Genomic DNA, 27,549 nt, shown 5'->3' with positions numbered 1-27,549 from the left:
GAAGATGATGGGAGGCAAGAGATATGGAGAAACTAAGGAGGGAGGGAGATACTCAAGAGGGAAGGAAAGAGAAGAGATTATTAAAGAATCTTTAAAAGGCAGGGAAGAAAGGAGTGAGAAAATACCACATGAGATTGTAAGGCAGACCAAAGACAGAGATCAGAATATTTTTAGAAGGATGTGAGGGAGGGAGAAATTAAAAAAAAAAGTGTGAAGGATGGTAAAAGAAAGTAATGCAGAATAATAATGATGAGGGACAGAAAGAACAAGATAGAAGAAAGTTAGGCAGAAAAACAAAAGGGCAAGGGAGAAAGATAAGAAAAGGTAAGTAAGAAGGACAAACAAAAAAGTAAGGAAGAAAGAGAATAGAGTAACGACGAAAAAACAAAAAATAATAAGGACGTAAATTGAAAAGAGTAAGGAAGAAAGAAACGAATAAATCAGAAATTTCTCGAGGCGTTTGTGAGTAGGCGGGAGGGGTAAAGAGGCAGGTAGGAAGATGGGCAAGGCCTGTGTATTATAAGACCACCCTCATCTCCTGGGAAACACAAATGGCTCTGATCTGCATAATGTCCCAGTGTAGTGCCGAGATGGGCCGGGAATCATTGCATAATTTTCTCTCCATTATGTTCATCTGATCAAAGGAGTATTTAGATCACTGGATGGCTAGGGTTGCTGTATATGGCGAATCAGATTATTGTTGGACCAATTGGCATCTGTTTGGGTAGGTGTTGGGACGATTCATTACTCCTTATTTCACTTTAACAAGTTTCTGCTCTTCGTAGCTGTCTCTTTTTCATGGCATTTCACATTCTTTTCTGTGTAGCTGTCTGACTGTCCGTCTGTATGCTTGTCTGTCTCAGTGTATGTCTGTCTATGTGTATGTGTATGTCTGTCTGTCTTTCCCCAAGGCCGAAAATAGGATTGGGTGAGATAATTTGCACTTATTCGGTTTCGTACTCCATTGCTCATTCCTTTGAAGTATTCATTAACTCTCTCTCTCTCTCTCTCTCTCTCTCTCTCACACACACACACACACACACACACACACACACACACACACACACACACACACACGATGTTGAACTACCAATAACGGCAATTCCGCGGAGACGTAGAATAAAGTCTGCTGGTAATTTCCGTAACCGTCGAGTTTACCAATATATTCTTTGTTTTGGATGATTATATTTCATTTTATTCTCTCTCTCACCAGCAGCAGCTTCACTGAGTTCCCTGATATGGATAGGCTACTCACAGGAGGGCCATTGGAGTTAGTCCCGCTCCTAACACACGTCTCTCATAACCTGAATTTATCGCTTGACCCCTTTCAAGCCTGCGACGTGTATTCCTAGTTATTACCTCCGCCAAGGTCATGTTTTCACCCCTGTCCGTTTGTTTGTTTGTTTGGCCGGTTTTCCCTGAAACTTGGTAGAAGAATGGGACTTGGCCCAAAATAAGACATCATTTATTTTGATGCGGATCCGGATAAACATCCAGGATTTTTTATTTTTTCACTTTCTTTAACATTGCGAGATGGGGCGTTTTTCGACATTTTCGTAAGTTTTTCAGTGAATATTGCATGGGTCTTGAAAAAAATCAGGCATATTTAGGATGTTGGTATCTACGAATGTGTACAGACTGAATCATCCTATTATTCTTCCATAATGCAGATTATGAAATGATATGCACTGTTTTGTTGGCTGTTACAGTGAGTTAAAAAATTATGATTAAAAGTTATGGGTAGTTTAAAATTATGGTGTTACAACTTATAGGGTTAAGAGTTTGATATTGGATTAGACTTGACTGAATTAAAAGGAACTGCATGTCGGGCCTTGGCGGAGGTATGCACTCTACTGCGTGCCATTCTAGTTCCTGCCGCCTTCAGACGAATTTATTCAGCTTCGGGAAATCTTATCACTCTGAAGGGGCTTACTGAATGCTATATCAACCCTGCAGTTAGAGAAGGTCCATAATATGGCTAATGAAAATGGGGTAACAAGAATAAACTACAATATCCAGGCGGCAAGTAGGGTTCAGCAGTCATGGGTTGTTATAAAAGGCTGTGGCATATCATTTTAATCCTGGGACCACCAGGAACAATATCCAGGTGTACAACTTTGGAAACCAACTATTATAAGCTAGGAATCCAAGATGGCGTCCAAGATGGCTGCCGTATCCATAAATGTTCGAAAGTTGGTTATAATTTGCAGCAATTTCAATTCAAGCGTAATACAGGTTTTCTGGGGCTTTCAGGGACAAAGAATTCATATTTTATAATTTCAGAGTAGTTGGACACACCTTTATCTGTAATTTCCATATGGAAGTTGAAATGGAAACTGATTTTATCGGATGTCATATCATATAAACTCATTCTTTTGTGGCTGGCATGTTACATATCAGTACTATTGCTGAATAATTTATACTTTACTATAATGATCTAAAAGTATTATTATCACAGAAGAAGTTCATGCAGTGATCGATGACATGCACCGGGTTCATTGTTTGTCAGTTGTGAAAGAGGGGAAGCTCTCTGCCATTGCACTTAGATACAAACAAGCAATTCTCAGTGAACTCCCATCTAATGCAGTGGCTGTTCACCTGTGTTTTGATCGCTACAGGAGGAGTAGACTGTAGCACCAGTCAAGCAGGGCAGTACTCCCGAGGTGGATGGAAAGCTGATGACAGGGAGTGCTGGAGCTCCCGTTTCATCAGCCCTCAGGACTAGTTCCTGACCATCCCCCTTTGCTGAACTTTTTCAGTGTCTCAGTTACACAGAGAGTAGGCCAGCATGCTCTCCAGTACAAATTTCTCTAACTATCTTCACCAAACTACATGCACAGTACACATTACACTTCCTATTCAAAATTCACCAAAAATTGCGTAAATTCACCCAGCCTCGGACTCCCCAGGGGGGGGGACCATAAATGCCCCCGCCATCTGCCCCTCTCCCGGTGACGACTCGTGGTGCCTGGAACCACTGTCTGACTCTCTTCTTCTTCATTTCTGCAACATTAGCGGCCTTTCATCTAACTTTCGCTCTGTTGAGCACCACCTCTCCTCCTCTAAACCTCACCTTCTTTTTCTAACGGAGACTCAGCTATCTGAGGCAACTGACAGCAAACCCTTTTCTGTATCCTCCTACTTTCTCTATACTCATTTCAAAGCCAAAGGTGGCTGTTGTGTATACATACGCAATGACTTATCTTGCTCTCGTGTTCCTGAACTTGATTCTTCTGAATTCTCCACACTCTGGCTTCGGCTTTCCTGTCATTCTCTGACTAAATATATCTGTGCTGTTAACTTATTCCCTAATTCTACTGATGATCAAAAATTCTTCGACTATCTTACTTCTACGATGGAACACATTCTGGCCATTTCTCCTTTCTCTGAAATCTCCATTCTTGGAGATTTCAATGTTCACCACCACCTTTGGCTCTCCTCTCCTTTCACGGATCCACCTGGTGAACAAGCCTACATCTTTTCTATCCTTAATGACCTAGAGCAGCTTGTACAGCACCCTACCCATATCCCTGACTGCCTTGGAGAAAGCTCCAACATACTTGACCTCTTCCTTACAACTAATCCTTCTGCTTACTCTGTTAATCTTTTCTCTCCGTTGGGCTCCTCCGATCACAACCTTATTACCTTAACCTGTCCTATCACTCCGGTACAGCCTGTGGACCCTCCAGGGAAACGTCGTCTGTGGCATTTTGGAGCCACGGACTTTGTGGCCCTCAGGCAGTACTTCTTTGATTTTCCCTGGAATGATTATTGCTTCCATGGCCGTGAGCCATCTGAGTGTGCCTTGCGCATTACGGAGGTTATTCTCTCGGGCATGGAAGCATACATTCCTTTCTCATATCCTTTGACTAACACAAGAAAACCTTGGTTTAATCACGCTTGTTCTAATGCTGTCCGCAACAAGGAGAAGGCCTACAAAAGGTACCGGAGCCAACCCACCCCTGAATCACATAATCTTTACGTTTCTGCCCGGAATCGTGCTAAGTCTGTTCTTCGCTCTACTAAAAATAATTTCATCCATACTAAATGCTCTCAACTTTCCAACTCGAATTCTTCCCGCTCCTTCTGGCACCTTGCCAAAAATCTTTCTAACAACTTTACCTCATCATCCTTCCCTCCTCTTTTCTACTCTGATGGTTCTGTAGCTATTTCTTCTACTGATAAAGCAGATCTCTTCGCACAGACTTTCTCCTCCAATTCCACCTTAGACGATTCCGGTGCTGTTCCTCCATCACTTCCCACCTCTGACTTCCTCATGGCTGACATTAAAATTTCTTCAGTTGATGTATTTTCTGCCATCACTGGCCTCAGTACTAACAAGGCATATGAGCCTGATGGGGTCCCTCCTGTTGTTCTCAAGAACTGTGCTTCTGTGCTTACACCCTGCCTAGGCAAACTCTTTCGTCTTTGTCTGTCAACTTGTACCTTTCCTTCTTGCTGGAACTTTGCTCTCATTCAGCCAGTCCCAAAGAAGGGTGACCACTCCCAACCCTCCAACTATCGTCCAATTGCTTTAACGTCCTGTATTTCAAAAGTTTTCGAGTCAATTCTTAATAGAAAAATTTTAAGGCATCTTTCCTATCACAGCCTTCTTTCCGATCGTCAGTATGGGTTCCGTCAGGGACGCTCCACTGGCGATCTTCTCACCTACCTTTCAGACTCCTGGTCATCCTCCTTTCGGAACTTTGGTGAAAGCTTTGCCATTGCACTTGACATCTCAAAGACTTTCGATCGAGTCTGGCATAAATCTTTAATTTCCAAACTGCCCTTTTACGGTTTCTATCCTTCTATCTGTGCCTTCATCGCTAGCTTCCTTTCTGGTCGTTCTATAGCCGCTGTTGTAGACGGCCATCGTTCTTCTCCTAGATCTATCAACAGTGGTGTTCCTCAGGGCTCTGTCCTATCACCAACTCTCTTCCTTTTATTCATCAATGATCTGCTAAGCTGTACATCTAACCCTATCCACTCATACGCTGATGACTCCACCCTTCACCTTTCCATTCGGTTCCCGCAACGCCCATCTCAACAGTTACTTCAAGAAACAAGGGATGAGGCTATGGCACACCTAATGTCTTACTTGGCTCATATCTCTGACTGGGGTAAAAATAATATGATCGTCTTTAATGCATCTAAGACTCAGTTCTTACACCTATCAACCCGACAAAATCTTCCACAGGTATACCCACTAATGTTTAATAATATTCAGCTTAATCCTGCATCATCCTTGAACATGCTTGGGGTTTCATTTACTCGGGACTTATCTTGGAAAGATCATATTACTTCTCTTGTAAAATCTGCTTCAAAGAGATTGGGTGTGCTAAGCCGACTCAGCTCTTTCTTTACCCCTGCACAACTGTTGACTCTATACAGGGGTTTTATCCGCCCCTGTGTGGAGTAAAACTCTCATGTGTGGGGAAGCTTCCCACATACAGCTCTTCTCAATAGGGTGGAGTCAAAGGCTTTTCGTCTCATTAACTCTCCTCCTCTTACTGACTCCCTTCAACCTCTGTCTCTTCGCCGCACTGTTGCATCTTTATATCTTTTCTATCGCTACTTTAATGGTCACTGCTCCTCTGAACTGTCTGCTTGCATTCCTCCACCTCTACGACGGGCGCGTAGCACCCGTCTGGCAGCAAACTCTCATCCCTTTTCTGTCCAACTCTCTAATGCAAGAGTTAACCGTTACTCCCAGTCTTTCATTTATGCAACAGGTCAGCTCTGGAACTGTCTCCCTCTGTCTGTATTTCCTGCTGCCTATGATTTCCAGTCTTTCAAACGTAGTGTGTCCAGGCATCTCAAAATGATCGGATCTTGAATTTGGCTCTCTATTGTATTTTGTTTTTCTCTTGGAGGGAACTGTTACTGCGGGCTCATGGCCTTTGGTTCCTTCTTCCTCGCATAAAAAAAAAAGTATGAAGGAAGCGAGATAGATGAGGATTGGTAAGCCAAAAGCAAATATATATATATATATATATATATATATATATATATATATATATATATATATATATATATATATATATATATATATATTTGATGTGTTAGCCCAGTAAAAATCACCAGATCCTTCAGCGTTCTTTGTCTGTTCTACAAAGAAAGCACAGTTACTTTCCTACTTGTGTGATAAATGATGTCAAGATGATCTCCAGGCTCAAGTCCTGGTAGCACCAAAATATATCTGGGTGGTGGTCTCAGTGAAGAAACAAAGTCAGTTACGTTGCAAAGTGCAAGGGTAACTGCAGTCCCTTCATTTGAATCAACACATGAAGAGGCAGACACTCGCATTCTTTTGCATGCCTTGTATGGTTTTGAAGTAGACAGAGTTCATCAGGTTATTGCACATTCAAGTGATACAGATGTCATTGTCGCCTGTATATATTAAGCATTCACCATGTTGAAAGATCTTCCTGAAAATTGGGTCCAACAACAACTGACAGTTACCTTCTCATACATGACATTGCCAAAGCACTGTAACCACGCAGATACCTCTCACCTTTCTTTTTTTCATCGTCTAAGTGGCAGGGATACCACCAGCAGTCCCTTTTTTACCAGCTAAAAGGATGGTGAGCAGCAGGTAAGAAATTTCAGGTGGATGGTTTGGAAGACTTTAGCAGTAACGGCAATGCCATCATATCTGAATACTGTATGTTATCAGTCAGGCTAGGAAATTACTTGGCATCGTCTGAATTAAGAATGTCAAAAATGTCAGATGTCTCTGAGTGAGATTCGCACTCAAAATCTTTTAACCAATAAGACCACGGTTCTCGAGATCCTTCCACTTACTGCGGATACTTTTATGCAGCATCTGAAACGTTCTACCTTGACAATAATAATTGGCATGACATCACACATTGAAAAACCTTCCATTTCTTCACTGGATGAATATAGATGGATAGTAAAGAATGCAACACTTGTGCCAGTTCCGATGACTGCAGATCCGTAGCCATCAGGGATGTCCACATCCCGTTCTTGTGGTTGCAGAGATGGATGTTTAAGAAATTGTTCATGTGCCAAACTGAATGTTTCATGTTACCTTGCCTGCAGATGCCATGGATCTCCAGAGAGCTATTCCAGAACTCAGACCATCCAAGATTTTGAGAATAGCTCTGACTCTGATTAGATTTTCTATGAATATTGTATTTCCCTTTTTTCAGTTTGAACAGAGTAATCTCTGTATTGGGCTAAATCTCATTGTTAGGTATTTTAGTAGCTATAAAGGGTGTGTTATAACTATCTCTCCATGTATTTATTGCTAGACGCCTCAATCCCGTTCGAGGTGGCCACAAACAAATCACCTCCACGTCGCACTGTCCCTCGCCATTTCACTGCCCTGCTCCCAACTCACACCCCCCTCATATATCTCTCCACCCCATCCCTCCATCTCATCCTCGGCCTCCCCCTCCCTTTCCGCCCCTCCACCTCACTCACATACACTCTCTTCGTCAGTCATTCACCCTCCATCCTCTCCACATGGTAAAACTACCTCAGTGTATTCCACCTAACGCTTCCTATCACATCCACATACACACCACAACGTTATATCTTCATTTGTCTGCCTGTCTCTCCATGTGACTCCACAGGCTCCTCTTAAATAACTCATTTCCACTGCTCTCACTCTTGACTTGTGTCCTTCCAACAACGTCCAAGCTTCACTTCCATGCGTTAGAGTTGGTATCACAATACTGTCATCTAGTATCTTTTTCACTTCCATGCTCACTTCCCTGTTTCTTATCACTGCTTTCACGGAACCAGCAACCTTTCTTCCCTGCTGTACCCTTTCAAGCACTCCACCCTCCAAACCTCCATCCTTACTCATCACACTACCCAAGTACTTAAACGTACTCACATTTTCCAATTCCTCACCATCCAACCTCGCTGTACATTCACTGACTTCACCTCTCTCAAAGACCATCACTTTACTCTTCCCTACATTCACCTTTAGATTCCTTTTCTTACACACTCTCCCAAACTCATCCACCAAGCCTTGCAGCTCCCCTTCGTCTTCACTCAACAACACAGTATCATCTGCAAACAACAATACAGGGAGTTTCCAAACACTACCCTCTCTCAGCAGGGCCTCTCCAACATCCACTGCCCTACCTTGTACCTCTTTTATTACCCCATCCAAGTACAGATTGAACAACCATGGAGACATGACACATCCCTGTTTCAACCCAACCTCCAAAGAGAAAAATTCACTCAGTTCAAACTTTTCAAGATAACAGTACAGGTTTACAAAAGATTTAAAAACCTGTGTGACCAATATAATAGCAAGTGCATAAACATTTAAAAAACATACGGTGGGCGTTGGCGTTTTATTCCCTGCACCATCCATATTCACCTGGCTGTCAGTGGTCTTCATTTTATTAAGAATCCTGCCCTCGTTGGCCTGTTACACTGACCATCTACTCCAGGCAGAACGATCTCACACGTGAGCAAACCCAACTGAGCAGCATACTTTGACTTCTCGCTAGGAGTGACAGAAAGAGCAAGGTACAGTACAAATTAACTTTTCATACCATTTACAAAGGTCGGACTCTTGGAATCAAATAGTTAGGGGAGATTACACGTAGTCCAGAAAACAGACAACAGAAATTGTAAGTTGCCCTGGCCCTCAACCTGGCAGTAAAATTCTCACACAAGAGAGAGAGAGAGAGAGAGAGAGAGAGAGAGAGAGAGAGAGAGAGAGAGAGACAGACAGACAGACAGACAGACAGACAGACAGAGAGAGAGGTAACCAGGTCTCTCTTCCGTAACTCTCACCCGGCCTAATGCATTGCTCCTTCCCATTGACGTAGCTTTCTCACAATGAAATTAGTCAAAGCGAGAGAGACATCAAACCTCCAGAACAACCCTCTTGAGTTTGGTACAGGAAGGTTGCGTAGATGAGTCGTTAGTTGGAAGCAAGAGTAAAATTCGGAGAAACAGGTAAGATCAAGGGCAGTGAGAAAGCGCCCTGTTATCACAATTTCTCTTTGGTATACTGAGAGAGGATTGTCAAGTTTGTTATTTCTCGAGGTTGAGTCAAGAACTTTGGTTATGTCGTTTCCATAGTAACTTCGACGAGGTTTGAATATTCAATGGCACGTCGACTTCCCCCCCCCCCCCCCGACAAAAAAAAAAAAAAGTGCTGTTTTCAGCTTTGTTCCCGCATCATAATAGCAACGCATCGTACGAACTATCCACAGTGGCCAAGTAATTTCAACGAACTATGGCACACTGTCAGCTATCAATCCAGGATGAAAGTAAGATACAGAGTGTACTCTTGGATGATTTTTTCCTGGATGATTTTTGGCTTCTGATTAAATTCAGATTCGCTCACTGAGTTTTGTTGAGCACGTATTATGAAACGAAGGAAACCAAATTTCTTATAGCTCAGGGTTCGTTTGATAAACATAGGTTCCAATGGTACTCGAGTGCTGGTGTAAAGCGCGACGCTGTAGCATTCATCACACACACAATGCTAAATTCTACAGCCCAAAGTCTAAATATACCAAGTCAGTCTGTGTGCAGAAAGGCGTGGCTTACATGTGACGTCACGATACCCCACTGTTTTCAATCTGTGCCGATACTGCTAGGCGTAACATATTTACATTCAGATCCATATGGTAAGCAGTTGACATAAAAGTGAAACTAACAAGTCTCAAACATGGGCCCTCGGGATAGTTGTTGAGAGTAAGAGCATATTGCCACAAAACCCCAGATTATTTGTTGGTGGAACACCGGTGCTGCGGGAGCTGTATGGCAACGAGTAACATTGTTACTTGCCATAAACAGGTGAATAAAGGTTTACACCTGACCCTCAAAAACGTACACTAGCTCAAATACCTACATTGTCATGGATTCATTGGACGTCTTCCTGCCACTGGTAAGCTACTGTACGACTTGCACCTAATTAGTGTATGATTCGGCTTTTTCAAATGTCACACTGCACACGCAAGCCAGTTTTCGTTCACCAACTGATCGCAAGGTCTAATGAAAACTACCCCTGAATGGAGCAAAGACATAAGTAAGATTGCACATTGGATAACAACTGCGCGGGCGCGTGTGTCCATGCTTTTGTGTGTGTGTGTGTGGGTGGGTGGGTGTGTAAGCTTTGTTAAACAGAACAGTAAACAGTGTCATCGCAAACAGTTCCTCAGGTCCTCTGTTAATGCTTAGAACGACGATCCTAACGCTGGACAACATTTATTCTTACGATGAGAAGCCTTAGCTACGACTTCCTGGCAGCCAGAAAGAAGATTAGCGGGTGAGCAGAAATAATGGTGATCGTGAGGAGGTGATGTTGGCTGTTTTAGGAGAGAGAGAGAGAGAGAGAGAGAGAGAGAGAGAGAGAGAGAGAGAGAGAGAGGCGAGTGACAAATTCTGGATGGTTATAATACTTCCCAGTGGTGAGTTGCCATTAAGAAAAAAAAAAATCAGATTTACTGTATCAGTGTAGAAAGAAAGAAATATATATAACACGTGGTACCAGTGTGTAGTCATAAAAAGCAAAGCGACACCATTATTAAATGGAACAAATAAACTATATATATATATATATATATATATATATATATATATATATATATATATATATATAATACTTGCCACTGTTGAGTAGCCATAACATAATTCAGACTGTTTCTTATTGGAAAAAGGAAATATACTAAATAATATATAAAATATACCTGCATAACACTTGATAGAAAGTGGTGGCTACCATCTTCTAGTCACTTGACGTTGTGCTACCTACATCTTCCTTGAACATTTTCGTTCTCTTTCCATTGCCTGCCTTCCATCCATTTTCCTGTCACTTTTTATTTCCTTTTTCAGGTGGGTTTGCATTGAGTGACAAGCCTAATGCTTTCCTATAAGCCAAGAAACCATTTACAATGCAGGATGGCAACCATATAACCAACCCACACTTCCCTACGTGTCAACAAGTGGGTTGGTGGAGGTTTAGTGACCCTCTCCGTAAATCAACTAACTCAAAGACAAACGGCCATCCCTTACAGGATTATGGCGTGTGGCTATAGTTAGATTAACACTTGCCACGGGTGAGTAATCATAAAAAACTCAAGGCTGTTACCGGAAGGAAAAAATATATAATGTATATAATACACTTCCCACTGGTGAATCATCATATAAAAAAAAAAAACACTCATATTGGCTATTTTATTTAAACATTTATATCACTTGCCACTGGTGAGTAGGTGTTAAAAGCATGTTAGAGTGATTCTAATAATATAGAGAAGAAAAATAATCTAGAGTAGTCGTTGGTGCAAGGCTGCATGTGTATTTGAATATTGATAATAGTAAATCTCGTGTGACATTAATTCACAAGTTTATAAATATTGTCCCCTACATCTCAAGAGATTCTAATCTAGACAGGATTACTTAATCATGAACCAGAACATATATGCATGGTATGTTGCAGTATGGTTTCCCACCTCTTTTGTCTCCGCATTAGTTCTGATTTAAATTTTCCTTAGCAATACTTCAACTGCGCTTAAATTAATAATAATAACAGTCGTTTCCGGAAAGTATTCTGTGGGTGTGCTTGGTTGGGTGGCATTGTGAAAGTAGTGGCAACTGTAGTGACTGAGAGAATCGTAAGTGTAATCATAGGTGTTGTGGTATGTTTAATGATGTGTACTAGTAGATGTGATGGTAGATGTGGTGGTAAGTCAAGTGATGATGTAGTGGTAGCCCTGTCATGTACTTACTCCATACAACGTGATGTGGTTCTACAGTATTATTTTGTCTATACTATATTATAATGAATACCATATATTAATAGGTTATGAAAAAAATTGTAATTGCTTACTACATGCTGTCATAGGAACACCAGCTTGGCGTGACTGAACAATGTCAGGACAGTATTATCATAATACACTACATAATAGCTAGTAACATATATATACTGGCGGTGGCTCAATCGGTAGAGAGTTGGCCTGTAGTCCAGGACCCGGGTTCAAATCCCGCTGGGGCAGGGAACAGTTTAACTATTTGAATTTCATAAATATCAGACTTTACTGATCTACCGGAAGACCCGCCGACATGTCGTAAAAAAAAAAAAAAAAACGCTAATACCAGTACACCAGTCCTGTATGAGACAGCCCTAGCATGAACTCAGTATGGACGGTGGGTGTTAGCGCCGAAATGGTGACATGTAAAGGTGTGAGGTACGTAGGACTTCTGAGCCTTGAAAGCAGGCTGTGAAGCCTATGCCCAGAGTCGGTCACATAAATATATATATATATATATATATATATATATATATATATATATATATATATATATATATATATATTGTTAATATGTAATAATTATAGAAGCTGAAAGAAAGTCATCCCTAGGCTCAAGAGATTTAGACGAAACAGTGATGCACATTCTAGCTGTGGAAATTTCGCACACAGCACAGTATGACGCCTGATGGGAAACCCACAGTTTTGGAAAGTCCCTTGACACGTGCCCTCACGAATGACCCAACCAGTCATATTCTGGGGAAATGAGAGAGACAGGGCAGAATGGGTTAGGAGAGAGAAAAGGCACGGAGGGAAAGGCAGGAACAGAGTGCACGGAGTTAGCAAACATAAAACCGCTCTCGCCTTAGTACTGGCCTTGTGAGATACTTTAGAGAATAAATCTGCAGATAAACCCCAGACTCAACTTTATCTTTCTCATGCCATCCATGACAAGAACAACTTGAACATTCTCTCCTTCTAAGTAATCCCTACAATCTAACACATTTTTGGAAACGCTCGGCAACTGCTATGATAGATTTGGTGGTTAAGTGTAGCGAGAGTTCTTGTGGCAGTTATGGTGGCAGGTGTACTAACAGATATTCTGGTGGCTGTGGCAGCCTTTGTAGTGGTAGATGTGATTAAGATGTGGTGGTAGGTGCAGGGGTGGTAGGTGTGGCGGCAGATGTGGATAAGGTGGAGGTGGTCGGCATTCTGAACTGAATGATGATCACGAGGTAGGTAAGGATGGCACTAAGCATCTGAAAATAAAGAGAGAATAATTACTTAGAGTAGATGAAATTATGACAAGCTATTTTCATATTAATGTACAAGAACACGAAGTGACATTTTTTTCTACATACTGTTCAAGCGTATTGACCGAAGTATTCCTTTAAGTACTTCAGTAATCCCTTAACCCTTCAGTCCAGTGACGTTAACCGTTAGCTTGTTACTGCTACCGCCAGACGATATTATTCAGTGCGAGGTAGATCTCTACAGTGACTGGGTACCTGAAGGTTATACCTAAAGCATCTAATTTGTAAAGTCTTCCCGAAGCTGAACTGTCCTTTTCAAAATGGAAAAAAACAAGTTAAGAACATCATCAAAGTGAAGTGGTCATAATGGAAATTATATAAAACAATATCACCCGGTACAAAAATAAATTACTTTAACAGTCCTAAAACTTACCGAAATGATGCAATGGCGGCCCAGTGTGAAGGCACCCAACACCGAAAACTGAGGTCCTCCCACCCTCAACTCCTCCATCAACTCCATCACCTGCACCGAAAAAAGGGAATCTATAGTGCAGTTTAGCTGTGCCCATATTTTCGTCTTTCTTCACTCTCCAAGCAACAACACTTCTCTGGCAATGTTACCTGTTGATAAAGTCGTTTATCATCTACGAGCATATTCCTTCATACACATTATATAATTCTTACATACCAGAGAATGTGAAAATCAGTGATACAACCAAAGTATGCTCCCTGTTGTCTGATTTTGTTTAAGAATTAGGTAATCACAGGATTTTTATTCCTACATGTATGAGGTAAACGAAGAGAGAAACCAAAAGTGTCCATTCAGCTTAACCTGAACCGGTGAAGTTATGCATGCCGAACTGCAGTCATGACCCTTTTATTCCCATGATGATATTTAATTGTTCAATCCTCAGGCTCTCTTCACCGCAGCACAATCACGATTACCCTATGTAGTGCATTACCCTCTGATGACTGAGAAGTAAAGCATGCTACCTTTATCATGGTCGAAGAGTTTCCCATGATTACTTGATATGCATATTCACCACACAAAAATTGAAGCATGCCAAAATAAATTTTGCAAAGCAGTGCAAATTGCGATTATAAACTAATATTACTTACAAGTAACTACTCTTATTATTACTATTAACCTTTGAATTGTTGACAACATATGAATCTGGGACAGAATCAATGTGTCTCAGAGGTCAAACATTTCGTACAGTTGACAATCTTATCCTAAGCACACTTTTGTTGATGGCACCGACATCAATGAACGGATGTGTCCAATATTAGTTGAAATGACCTAGTAACTGTGTTGCATGGACGTTGGAAATATTGTAGCTAGACCTTCATTTACCACAAACACTGTCCCAGATTCAGGTGCGGCCAAGTGTACGTCCATTGCAGGACGAAATTTCCCTCTAACTTTCCACTGGATGTTATGAATGGATAATTCATTAGGGTCAGTTTTCTGTCACTACAACGTGTTCTATTGCAGTAAACACTTAATAAAATGTATCATGCATGAGAGGCTCAATAATATCCAGTGGCAATAGATGATCTATAATATACCTCATTATACCCCCATAAAAACATTTTATCATCGGCTGAGTATGCATATGAATATAATATGTAATGCTGACTTATATCATTGTATGACTATATGAAATCTTCATGAAAGAAGGCCTTTAATCATATGACATACAGCAGGACTTCTACAAAACCACTCGTTTGTGGCATCACATAATTTCATGTAAAGCATACACCGATACTAGTATAGCCTACACGCCTCTGTTTCCCATCCAGATACTTGTCCGTGACGTGTTGAAACTAACCTGCTCCTTGACTATGGGTGACGTCATATTCAAACTGAACCACCGCAGGCGTCGTAGGATATCCCCTCTCTGTGGAATTATTAAAGGATTACCTATACTTATATTATGCCACAATTATATACAGTGCACACTTCATAATTGTAGGATAAGACAGATATTTTAATTTTCTTACACTATAGTCTGTTTAGTCCAAGGGTTCTGGAAAGGAAGAAAAATTCTTGGGGAGAAGTGTGGACATTCCAGGGGGGGAAATAAACACATAAGGACATAATTTAGCATTTCTGAAGTGTTATTGGTTATAAATTTTATATAATTTTGGTCTAATGAATTTTAGATATTTGTGCTATTTAAGAGGACGGTCAGTCCTTGGATCCCCAAATAAATATAATACTTCTTAAGACAACAAAAGCTATAAAATTTTCCCAATCGTTGTAATAATCTCCATAATACGGTAGGCTTCTTGACATTAGATGCAAAAAGATACAAAAAGATACATTACATGGAGGTGAACAACTCCATAATCTAGAAATATTTAAAGCATCTCTGAAAGGTAGACATTTTTCCATCTTAGGGAGTTGGGAAAGGGGAAGGAAACAGTCACACATTTTCTAGGTAAAGTGCAAAATAGTCATGAAAATTGAGGTAACATCTGGTTTTGGTGGCAGTTTGGACGGAAAGTATTCCCAGAACATCCATAATAAGAGCGGAGTATTTACCAATATCTGGATGAGATTTTCGATGAATGCTTTACATTGGGGATTTTTTTCTATACTTTACAGAATTCATTCAACTTAGAGACTTGTTTTCTAACTGGAAAGGTTAAAAATTAGTTTCATTATGTTAGGCACATAACAATTTCACTGTGCCTCTGACACTGAACATAAAGATACCTGCATTCTGTCAGCAATTTCTATGGTAAATACTGTACATTCCAGTCTGTCATATTTCCTTCACCAGATTGTACAATGACTTTATGAGCTTCACTAGATTAGCCCTGAATCTTTTGAATCTGTACAAATACTAACCTGGTTGTCTACCAGTGGGCCTTGAGATCAGAACAGTGTACTGATCAGTGCTTCGTGCCTAAGTTTGAATCCTTAAGAACTTGTGGGGATGGCCATTGGTATGTGGCATGTTTAGACAGACAAATGTGCAGTTTTGTTTTTCACTCAATCTGTCTCAGTTTTGCTTTTCCACTGGCCACATGAGAGTGTACTAAACTTTCCCAACTCTCACATTAATTACTTTCAACAATGAAGGCACTCGCTTAGATACTGTATGTATTACATACGAGTAAACTAAAACTATGTAGAGACATCACTGACAACATTTAACCCGCCGCATGCTGGCTATTTTTAGCCCTATGGGTTACCCCAGTGCCGGCCATTTTTCAACTTTTTTTTTTTTTTTGGCTTAAATGATATATTGTGATGTGGAAACAACGAATTTCGCCATTAAAATGCTCACCGAGTCCCGGAAATGAGTTTTATTGAGTCCTGCATACTCGTTTACATGTATAGCCGGTCTCTCATGCTCACCACGTAGAGAGAGAAAGTCGTTTTCTATGTAAGGTATACTCAGGTATTTATGCTGGGAAGGTATAGCAATGTTCAGTACACTTTTCTGATTACTTATTACTTCAGCATCTATCAAAATTTGCATGTCTTTCTCACTGTGAATGCATTATCTTACACATAACTGAAGATAGGTACAACCTGACTTCATTATGTACAGTCCTGGCACTTACAAGAAGGTATTTGCAACTTGACTTCACTATATAGTCCTTACAGTTACAAGAAAATATTTACAACTTACACTTACACGAAAATGTTAAAAAAAAAAAAAAGCCTTCACTGTGTAAAGCACTGGGTGAGGCACACAGGCAGAGTGAGGCAGAGTCAGCGTGAGGAGCGGGGGAGCAAGTGAGCATATAGCCTTGACAGCCTGGGGTATGGTGGAGGAACAGTTACCATACATGCCTGCCAATTTTTACCTGCGAATCATGAAAACTGTGGTCACAGTGAATTTTTTTATTTTAAACAATTTTAAAACGGCACTGGCACTGGCAGCGGAATTATGTCAGACAGTTTTGAAATGGCTCTGGCATGTGGCGGGTTAAGTATTTACCTGTAATTTTCGTCATATAATATCCACAATGGGTAAAACTTCTTAATGAAATGATTGGAAGAATGACATAAAAGACAAAAAATAGAAACATGAGTCATAGCAATTACTAACATGTAAAAATAGCTGCGTCTTTTTTTAAAATTTAGTTTAAGTAAGGATTTGTGGTAGGTGGGGGTGCTAGCTAGGAAAGAACAAATAAGTTTGGTCTCCAGGCTAACCCATCCCCTCCACAATGTACTCTCTCTCATTATCGCAGGAGGGAAACTTCGAAGCTGATGAGAAGGGTCTATCGCTAACTAAAACAAAATGAAAAAAAAAAGTCCTAGAGCTGATGATTAAAAAATATTTGATTTTCTGACCAGTATCTCACCCTAATTCGTAGAGCCTCAGGAGCATTGAGCAATAGGATGATTTTAAGACAAGCCGTAAAAGCGATGAGGATGGCGATGTCTGTAGACATGTCAGTAACCTGGTTAATGCTAACCAAGAAAGTCACAATCATCAGCAGCTCACAGACAAGCTGGACACAGATGACGGGGCCCAAATGGCTGGTGATGTCCTCCGTCAACTGATCGATGACGCACAGGCGCTGACGGACAGATTGGAGGGTATCCATCATGGTGGAAAGTGGAGACGGAGCCGGAGACACTTGGCTGATCATCCTATGCTTGTTTCCCCCAGTGCTATCAGTCTGACGATGGCTGAAGGGTTTGGGTATGGATGTTCCTTGATCCTGAGGTGTTATTTGTTTCTGGCCTCTGGGGGATACTGAGTACGGTTTGCCATTATTTAAGTTTCCGGAACACATTCCCTTAATGTTTTCAAAGAAGAGAGCAAAACTTGAATTTAGTGCTTGTTCAAGAAACTGCAGTGTTCCATGAAAGAAGACTGGCATGATGAACATGATGGGAAAAATATATAGTGTGACAATCAAAAATTGAATCCTTATAACAACTATGGATTCAGCCGATCAGGACTTCGTCATTAGGTAAATATCTGAAACCAGGAACAAAACAAGATAACACAAAGATTTCCAGTCAAAGTTTCCTCTATCTATCATCTTATAGGCGACGTCCAGCACTGAAGTAAGGATGCAAACGAGCCTCTTTCCGAAGATGAATAAATACAGCACGATGATAATTACACAAATATAGAAAGAAGTCGCGTTGATCACCCGCACAATCTTATTGATAAAAATGTCTGGTGACACTATTTCAGACCCGGGATAATTTGAGAAAAAGTTGATTTCAATGACCAATACTGATGCTATTAGAAGCAGACTGTACAGCAGAAGGGGTTTGTGGAGTACAGCATTACTCTGGCCCACGACGACACGGTAGGGAAATAATCCCAAAACATTCAAAGCCCCCACGAGGAACATGAGTACATATACGCAACGCATCATTGTAAACCTCATTGTCTAAAGGCTGCTGCTAATACATCCACACAAGGACGATATGTCAATTGGTGATAACAGTAGCTACCACCAGAGTATAGTATTTCAGCAAAGGAAGCTTTTGGTTAAGGTTAAATCTTAACAATAATCATTCATAGGAAACTTGCAAACTCAGAATGCTGAAAATCGTAAACAGAGAATGGAGTTTTGAATTGGGTGTAGGAAATTTGCATCTGTCAGGTAAGTCAGTATACTTGTTCCAGGGGCACTTCTCCTTGGTTTATGCAGGAGGGAGGTCTCTCCCAACTTTCTGTATATCGACTTCTTGGATAATAGACAGTATTAATTCATCCTAGTCAATCTTTCCTTAACTGCAAATTAACCATCTTACTACGACGTCATCTTTTTCATTTTAGTGGCAGAATCACAAGAGGTTGACCAGAGGCCCAGTTGTGCATGGTGCGTGGAGTGAAGAAGTTGGTGGTTAAGAATCCTTTTGTGCTTGTCAAATAGTGTTTCTGAAGTTATATACTGGTAGAGCCACAAGATAATATACTAAACACATCTTTTGTTTGGTGTTCTCAGGGTCAATTGTGAATTTTAGGTCAAGAGAAACAGCTGGTGAGCCTCGTGGGACGGTGAACATCACACAACTGAAGCCACAAGCCTTGTCCGTCGACTCCACTTACGTGAGGCAAAAGTCAATACAAGTATCGATGTTAACGTCAGCATATGAGAAGGACGTAATTACTTGGCATGCTCTAGATAACAGCTAGTGTGTGTGTGTGTGTGTGTGTGTGTTTGTGTGTGTGTGTGTGTGTGTGCTTTTCAATTATAATTTTGTTCCTGATAAAGAATTTTATTCAGCTTTAGAGCCTGTTTGTATAGGAGGAATTAAATTACAAATTTCAGATACTCCTTAACTACAAGGGTTCTCTCTTAAACTGGATATAATCGTATGTCAGCCGCAGCAGAAATAAAATATAAAAAGAGATAATCTGGTAAATACTGGTAAAATATACTCGGGTCGTTTTATTTTGAAAGACGCAATCTACCCTGCATGTCTGTGTCCAAACGTCATTAAAGCACTTAGTGACACCAATGTGATATTTCTAAAAGACAATGTTGCTCTTGGTAACATAGTTTATCCAAAGAAATAAGTTTTTATGCCAGACGAAATAATGATAGCCTACATAACTTGTATTACCCTTTTAAATTTGTTGTCATGGTACTCAAGAAGACCTTGTTTGCCAGAATTATATGGGAAATATTGCCTACAAAACTGGCAAAAAAAAAAAAAAAAAAAAAGAGGTAGAGGTCTTCGCTCTGTTGAGCTTGGTCACTCGATAAAGCTCATTAAGTGAAGCGTTGATCATTAGTAAAAACAACCATCTCACAAGTATTTTTGTTCTTTACTCAGATCCTGGTTACAGAATATTACTGGAAGCAGATATTGACGTGGTAGTCAAGGAATTAAAGAAGTATAGTCTGAATGATCGCGGTTTTGATCCCAGGCTGTTTATAGGGAACAATTTGTATCCATATTTCACTGAAACTGACTGACTCTCCTTTTGCAAGACTGAACAGAGTCATAAAAACACATCACACTCATATAATTAAACTAGTACTGAATGAAACAACCCAAACTTAGCTTTTCTTCCAATACAGACGGTGGATATTAGCACCATGGTGGTGATAGTCGTATGTGAAGGTGTGTGACACGTACGGAGAGTGCTAGATCTAAGGGATCGGACATTCATGTTTACACAGTTAGATTCACACAAAAAATAACATCGTGTGTACGTATGGAACTTTAATATTCCTTCCAATGAATGGAAAGAATTCAATGTTCACTACGTTTATTGATCGAGAAGTTGAAGTGGAATTTATCTTAACGTGTGAACTGTGGTGAGGAGGACAGGGTTGCAAAACAGGCTGTGTAGTGCAGCAATATTACAAAATGACTTTAAATGTACATTATCGTCTTGGAAATAGCACTGTCCAATCGACGTACGGTTTTACCCCCCAAAAAATGGAACAGAAAAGATTTTTACATAAATACAGATACCATTACGAATATATATATATATATATATATATATATATATATATATATATATATATATATATATATATATATATATATATATAATAATAATAATCCATGTGGTTGAACATGATAAACTTTGCATCTTGCAGCAGGGTCTGAAGCCACGTATTTGTGAGTTAAACGTAATATGAATAATCTGTAATTCCAAAAGCATGTCTTTTTCTACCTAAGTCATGTTAAATCTGCCAAAGGATAAAAGGAAAGCATTTGTATATTTTGAAAAATGTTTATTGGATATTACAACAAAAAAGACAACAGTTTACAATATTCAAGTCACGGAGACAATGTTAATTTTCAGTCACAAACATAACTTTCGGTCAAGTGTTATGTTTATGCACTTGTGTATATTTCTAGGACTGAAATTGAGTTCATAGGTTTCACAAGGTTTTCTTTGTACTAATCTTCATCATACATGTCTGGCAATTCTGGCTGAGAGCAGTTACTATAACTAACACTTTTACATTCACCACATGTAAGAGAACTCTGTAGGTTATGTTTTCGACCGCAGCATCTCAGGGATGTATTTTACTTTTAAAGTTACATTTCACCACATTTAGAGGAGCTGAAGGTGCTGGTGGAAGGTCGGTATCTTTAGGCATCAGACCTTTGTCTGTAAGGTACCGCCCCCAGTGTCAGTAGGTCTGTATAGCTTTTTGCACGATGAGGTAATAGCATATTAGGACTGGGAAGTATGGATACCATCATCTAATTTATCAGACAGAAGTATGATGAATCTCTGCTTGTTGGAGGTGATCAGAAGAAACATTTTTTCACACACTGCATTTCATGTCTGCTGTGAACTTTAATGTTGGTGATGCGACACCTTTGCAGTATCTCAGATGTTCGCAGTTTTTTAGAGCAAATTCAGCTTCACAGCCATCAAAAACAGCAATGGCTTTCCCATACTTCTTCATCACTACTTCTACACAGAGATCTCCAATCTTGTCATAAGTAGCATTGTTTGGACATGGATTACACATTATTAGTGATCCACCATCAATGACATTCTCCATGTTGCTACCACCTGGCATAGGTGCTTCTGCTTTTGCAAATGACGACAATGTCTCAGCGAAGAACTTGCTTATTTGCTTTTCGTGGAAGGCCAGTGTCATCACCTAAAGGTGAACTCTCCATCATTTTTGCAGCTCAGCTGATGAATATCCTAATCTATTTTCTTAGAAGTGTCTACATCGGCAGTTTTAGCTGCCACCATTCCAGTTGCAATGTTGCACAGCTTGCAGTCTGGATGGAAACATCAAGATTGGTCAGGAAACCTAGAGGTTTGTATACATCCTGCTTGTCTCATTGAACACATGATTCTGAGAGGTGCTTGTGCCGCTCACTAGAGATATCTCCTGCACTTGTTAGATTTTGTACTACACAGTTCACAGCAGGGCAGGCTGGCATCCCAAGTAACCACAGGGCCCTTTGTGCTTCAGTCATACTGATACATCTCCCAGTGTCAACGCCCCCACTTGCTTTCATGCTCCTCATCATAATTTGTTCTGTCACAGATCAGGGGACAGACCTGCCCAATATGCATCAGTACGACAGATGCCTTGGAGGCCTCTGTGCGCAAAACTTGAGTAGACATGTGCGTGATCTTACTGTAAACTGAAGAACTGCAAATATGGCTAAATGGACTTAAGATATAAAGTGTGTTCTGAAACAGCAAGATAAGGCATCTGGTCATACAGAGATTGCAAGTGCAGTAAATAATACTCTGTTCATTCTGCCTTTATGAACTGCTGTAAAACAGTGACCATATCTGTATATTGTAGCCTTAATCTCAATGTCCTCTGTTCATTTATTCTCTCCTTACACGTTGCTACATCAGCTTTTATTTTTTCTGTTGCTTAAGTCTCTTGTATGTCATTTAGTGTAATCTTTTTCTCCATAGGAATCAAATATCTGAGCTGCTTCATGACATTCCCTTTTAGACTACACTTCGTCGTACTTGTGGAATTGGCTGTCATGATCATCCTCATTGTTATCAGGAAGGAAAGTTTTATCTTCTTCATCTCTGTATGAAATGTGCCTATCCAAAGTGATACTGTTGACCTTACGAGAGCAGCAAAGCATAGGCCAGCAGTATGGAGGTCATTGATTATTGTATCCCAGTAAAGACTGCACTAGTATCGTGATGATTCCTCGTAAAAAAATATCTGTCACTTATACTGTTAGATTTAATTATTAAAAAAGTATGATCAATCTCATATGCGAGTCTGTTAACAGGATTTACAATTTTCTACTTACATATCATATATGTAAAAATAAACCTATTTAATGATTTCTAGTTATTTATAATCACAGATACCCTATTTCAATCATGAAACACATATTATTTGCACTGATACATATTTTATAATACTTTCCATTCCTGAAGAGAGGAGTTCTTGAGATAATTTACCTTACCTCATTACAACAAGCCTACACCAAGCTCCAAACGGTGGTTACAAAGAACAGTACTTTTCAGTGTTCCAGCACTTAGACATTACTAGATATTTTATAAGTTATTTAGGAATGGTGTCAATGATGAAAAAATTATTTATGTTGCAATTTGTTATGGGTTGACTATATTTCTGGCTTAGATTATTTTACTGGACTAGTATGACACATCTACTCATGAAATATTTCTGCACAACACAGAATTGTTACAGAGTTAGTGTGGTCGGAAATTTTCCTGTTATCAGAAAACTGGGAACAATACAAGCTGGAATTACTCTTGTCAAAGTCTCAGCGAGTTGCCTATTAGTCTAATGACCCATAACTTGGACGTGACGTGTTGCTTTCGATAATATAATTTATCTTTCCCTTTCTTCCCTCACCGACTGTCAGTCTTGCATTTTATTTTATCACAAAAATAAATTTTTAAAGAGAGTTTTGAGCCTTCCTTGGGTGCTAGTGCCACGGTAAATGGATCAGAAAGTGCATGGATTTCGTTTGGGCTATAGTAGCTACTTTTACTTTATTCCTGAGCTGATCATACGGGGTGGGGATGAGAGATGATTGAAAACTTTTTATCCCATAAAAATCAGTGTGACGTTGCTCCTTTAAGAAACCGTGGCTCTTTGTAGCATTCCCGCTCTTATTAGGTAAGCCGCATTCCCGTGAAATTGACTCATATGAAGTAAGCTGATATATCATAGGTTAAGCTTGAGGGCAAGGTTTCCCTATTTTGCGGTGTTTAATGTTTCTAGTAAGTTGTGATGTGTTACGTGCAAAAATTGTTATGGATCATGGTATATTTTATGCAATATAGAGTTATGCATGGCGTAATAATATCGCTGCTTCTTTCAGCATTTTTAAATAACGTTCTTGTCTTTATGATTTATATGATAATATATAGTAGCTATGTGGAGTCTGTTCGTGTAGTTTTGCTCAACATTTGTGTGTACGTGTCCATGGCAACCACTTTGTCGTGGTGGGGGGCTTGTGTGCCCCTCTAAACCTGGTGAGCCGTACCATTGGGGGAAGAACTCTCCCTGGATGAGCAGGGAGACAGAGTTATCCATGCTGGAGGGGATATCAGTGAGGGGTCAGACTAAGTGTTCCCAAACCAACTGCCTTGTGGATTGGCCTTGGGTGGGTTAAGGCTACGGAAGTAAACCTCGACCATAAAATCCGCGAGTGGATTCCAACGGAAGGTAGGGTTCAACAGACAGAGGTCCCAGCAGACTCCTGCAACCTTACTCAGTAGATGGTCATCATAAATCTTCATGTCACCATTAGAGACCGTGAAGGACTACGTCATGTGGTGATAAGAAATGTGCACCCTCACCATCTCACCCCACTGCTATACTCACCTCCCTGCTATACTCTCCTCCCACTGCTATACTCACCTCCTTGCTATACTCACCTCCCACTGCAATACTCACCTCCCTGCTATACTCTCCTCCCACTGCTATACTCACCTCCCTTCTCATCATTCACCAAAGGAAAAGACCTACGGCAAAAGGGTAGGGTGACAGTGACAGGTCGTGGATGCGGCTGAAAAGTCACTAGCTCAAGTCCCGCATATTGGCAGCATTGGCCATGTGGTCGCTGGTCTGATGACATAGGAGCAGGTCATGCCTTTGGCAGCAACCAGTGTGAATAATCAGCTGGAAACGGATGCCCAATTGCATGCCTCTGATGGTGAGGGGGCACCACCTGGGCAGGTAACTGCATCTGTCAAGGCAACCTACATTGCAGTCAAAAAACAAAATAATCCCTCTGACTCTTCCTACCTTGAATATACGAACCTTGCTTGGTACTGACCGTGACACACGACCAAGCCATAGGACTGCCCTTATTGCCCATGGGCTGAAAAGATATAATATTGACATTGTTGCCTTCTCTGAGACTTGCCTTTCAGGAATGGGCAAAAGGAGAAGGGTATACTGTACCTATTTCTGGAGGGGATACCCAGACAGTGGAAGAAGAAACCATGGTATTGGCTTTGATATCTGAAGCAACCTTCAATAGAATATCCAAGAAACTCCTCTGGATATATCAGAGAGGTTGATGTCTTAGTGCATCCCAGTTTCTAAGGTCCAATATGCAATACTCATCATTGCCTATGGCCAGCGCTTGATTCTGAGGACGCCATCAAATATTCCTTTTATGACTCTCTGGATACTACCGATCACTCAGTACTGCCTGTTGACAAACTGATCTAGCATGGAGATTGTAATGCCAGAGTGGGAGAAGATAATCACCTCTGGTAAGGCATTATAGGTTGCCATGATGTTGGTAACATGAACAAAAAAGGCCATAGACTGTTTTTCTTATGCTCACAACACAGTTGGGTCATCAACAGCAACACTTTTCAACTTAAGAATATACAAAAGCCCACACTGATGTGCCCACGATCTACACATTGGTCCCAAATTGCCTATGTCATTGTAAGGCATTGAGATCGAGGAGGATTTCTTATAACCCGATCTATGGATTGTGCTGAGTGCTCCACAGACCATAACCTTATTATAGCCACCAAACTGCAGTTAGTCATTCACCCACAAATACGTTGCAGACCACCCACCAAGAAAAAACACTGTAGTAGCTTAAAGGATGAGGCAAATTGTAAAACCTTCTGCAGCACTATTACAGACAAGCTCTCTCATTGCTCACCACTTAATCCAAACAACAATGTAACAAACCTAGATGCAGAGTGGTTGAGCATTAAGACATTGCTCCAAAGCACTGCAAAAGAAACACTAGGCTGCTCCATTTGCTGCCATAATGGCTGGTGTGATGAAGAATAGAGCATAATACAACTGGTTGGCCCATCCTAGCTCATTAACCCTTAAAACTGAAGGTCTGAATCTTAAAAGTGAAAACCCAGAGAAAACTGCATGACATGGAAAACAAATGGTGGACTGAGCAAGCAAAAGAGTTTCAAAGAATGGCTGAAATTAACGACTATCATGGGTTCTACAAGTCCATTAAAGCCATCTATGGGCCAGCTAATTACAGCATAAACCCTGTCTGATCAGTTGAAGGGGACCTTTTGAAAGACAAGCAAGCAATTTAAACATGGAAGCAATACTTCACTACCTTACTAAATTGAAGAAACAATATCCTTCATAATGTCTCAAATACCCTTCAAGCGACAGATCTCGATGTCCCACCTACATTTTCAGATACTGTTCAGGCCATCCGATCTCTAAAAAATAATGGAACCCGGGCCCTGATGACATACTATCTGAACTGATCAAAGAGGGTGGCCAGATATTACATGAGTGCCTCCATAATCTTATTCTGACTATCTGGAATCAAGAACAAATTCCATCCAAATGGTTTCTTCTGATATTGTGACCATTTACATGAAGAAAGGAGACCGCTCAAATTGTGACAACCTCAGAGGCATCTCCCTCCTTGTGAATGCTAGTAAAGTACTAGCCAAGATAATGTTATCAAGACTGAAAAAAAAAAAAAAAATTGACTGAGTCAACATTTCCTGAAACACAATGTGGATTTCAGAAGGAATGGAGTACCTATGATACGATCTTTGTTGCCCAACAGATCCAAGAGAAATCCCAAGACCAGAACCGTGACTTATATATTGCATTCATCAATCTTGCAGATGCCTTTGACACTCTCAACAGAGAACTTTTATGGAATGATCTTTCAAAATTTGGAGTTCCAAACTAATTTCTTGTCATCCTAATAAGCCTGCATGACAGCATGAATGCTCATGTGTTCACAGGTGGATGCAAATCCTAACCCTTCAATGTGGATGTGGGCATAAAACAAGGATGTGTCCTTGCTCCTGCCATTCTCAACACCTATCCTACTGCAGTCAACCTTTTATGTCACCAGCAACTGAACCCTGATGATGGAAAAAAAATCCAGTTCTGTCTAGACAGTAACCTATTTAATCTCGGACGTCTGCAGACACAACTAAAGACCAAAATAGCTCATTCCCTAGAACTACAATATGCCGATGACTATGCTGTCCTTGAACATACGCCAAAAGCCCTACTACAATCTCTCAGCATAATTTTCAACATACATCATGCAATTGGGCTTCAAATAAATGTCAATAAAACACATATAATATCTCAGAGAAACATCTCAGTAGACCCTCTTGGATTTCAGATCAGTGGCGAATATGTAAAACAAGTGGAGAATTTTACCTACCTCGGAAGTTTTCTCACAGATAAACATAACATTGATACAGAAGCAATTACACAAATCAATCGCGCCCTACCTCTTTTAGGTGTCTCAGATCCAGAGTCTTTGAAAACATCAGCCTGAGAATAGAGATGAACGTATCAGTATATACAGCGGTATGCCCCTCCACCTTCGTATACGGTGCTGAATCCTGGGCTACTTATCAGCGTCACATCAAACAGCTTGAGTCATTTAAAATCCAATGTTTACAGCATATCTTAGGACTCACATATGAGGAAAGCTGGTGGTATGGAATGTTTTTCAATACTCCGTACCTGGCTGCAATAATGTACCATAATTTCGTACTGTACCCTCAATTATTTTTTGGTACAGGACAGTATGGAAGAAATGCCGTACTTTAATAATAATAGTCATCATAATCCAGACCTCTTTTTCCACCCTAGGGCAGGGTGAAGAGTAGCAA

Source organism: Coenobita brevimanus, chromosome 5 (genome assembly GCF_032717465.1).
Source record: "Coenobita brevimanus isolate Jiangsu-jjx chromosome 5, ASM3271746v2, whole genome shotgun sequence".
In the NCBI taxonomy this organism is placed as follows: domain Eukaryota; kingdom Metazoa; phylum Arthropoda; class Malacostraca; order Decapoda; family Coenobitidae; genus Coenobita; species Coenobita brevimanus.
This window is presented reverse-complemented; position numbering follows the sequence as displayed.